This window comes from Rhinolophus ferrumequinum, chromosome X (genome assembly GCF_004115265.2).
Source record: "Rhinolophus ferrumequinum isolate MPI-CBG mRhiFer1 chromosome X, mRhiFer1_v1.p, whole genome shotgun sequence".
NCBI lineage: Eukaryota > Metazoa > Chordata > Mammalia > Chiroptera > Rhinolophidae > Rhinolophus > Rhinolophus ferrumequinum.
This window is the reverse complement of record NC_046284.1, coordinates 55,455,907-55,457,406: the sequence shown is the minus strand read 5'-3', so window position 1 is coordinate 55,457,406 and position 1,500 is coordinate 55,455,907. Positions and strand designations below refer to the sequence as shown.

General features: G+C 30.7%; 1 non-coding gene across 1 annotated transcript; it reads right to left on the bottom strand.

The window, feature by feature from the left end:
- Positions 1 to 363: 363 nt before the first annotated feature.
- Positions 364 to 474, bottom strand: LOC117030263 (U6 spliceosomal RNA). Its single transcript, XR_004424346.1, has one exon. It is a non-coding gene; the product is annotated as a U6 spliceosomal RNA (small nuclear RNA).
- Positions 475 to 1,500: the final 1,026 nt, after the last annotated feature.

The following is a 1,500-nucleotide window of genomic DNA, read 5'->3' as shown; positions in this document are numbered from 1 at the left end:
TCTCATAATTTTTTAAAAGCTTAATTATTTTTAGCTTTACATTTATGTTTATAATCCATCTGGAATTTAGTGTTGTATATGACATAAGGTAGTATTAAGATTCTTCTTCTTTTTCAAAACGGATATTCAATTGACTCAGCACAATTTATTGAGAAAAGCACTTTCCCCCATACCACAGCATTGTTATTTTTGTCATCAATGGATTGATTGCTCTGTGTGTGAATCTATTCCTGGAGTACATATTTGGGCTTTTTAGTCTATTTCTATGTACTTGTACCAATACAATGCACTCTCAATCCTCTATTTTTAAACATAGATCTTAATGTTTATATCCTCCAACTTTTTATTTCTTTTTTTAATTTAAATAATATGGAACTCTTCACGAATTTGTGTGTCATCCTCTTGCGCAGGGGCCATGCTAATCTTCTGTATATCGTTCCAATTTTAGTATATGTGTTACTGAAACGAGAACAACTTTTTATTTCTTAGTCAAGATTTCCTTGACTATCCTTGGCTTTTTTACATTTCCTTCCAAAAAACCCTGCAATTTTCCACAACAAAACATGGTGGCATGCCTCTTAAAATTTTTTCATTAAGTATGATGTGGGGTTTTGCAGACAATCTTTATCAGACTAAAGATACTTCCTTTCTTCCTAAGTGCATTTTTTTATGTCTTACCATGAATGTTTGTTTTTTTTTAATTATTTTTCTGCATTTATCGAGATAAACATGATTTTCTACTTTTTAAAAACTGTAATGAATTGTATTGCTTGTTGTTAAATCACCTTGGTTTTATTTGGAAAAACTCAATTTGTCATGCATTATATCACAGGATTCGATTTGCTAATACATTGTTTAAAATATTTGCATCCATATCCATGAGAGATAAATTTTCTAGAATTTCCTATCATCTCAGGTTTTGGGGTCAAAGTCATACTGCTCCATAAAAAAAGTGAGAAGTGTTCTCTTTTTTCCTGTTCTTTGGACAATTTGGTGAAAATTTGCTAGTTTCAGGTGTACAAAACAGTATAATAGTTAAACATTTATCATTTATGTCACTCACACAATAACCCCCCTCCCTCCTACTGTCAGAGGGATCCACTATCCCTCTGACATCGCACACAGCCATTACATTTCCACTGCCTCTATTCCTAATGCTGTACTCCGCTTCTTGTAACCATATATATATATATATATATATATATATATATATATATATATATACATATATATATATATACATATATATATATATGTATATGTATATATATATGTATATATATATACATATATATTTATATAAAATAGTAATTGATATTCATTATTGTTATTGTTCAGCTTCAGCTTCAGGTGTACAGTGCAGTGATCAGGCATCTACATCATCCCTGATGAGACAAGTATCCATCGGATACCCTACAAAATCTTTACATTATTGATTACATTCCCCAAATTGACTTTCGTATCCCTGTGGTAATCCTGTGGTTACCGATTATGCTTTCT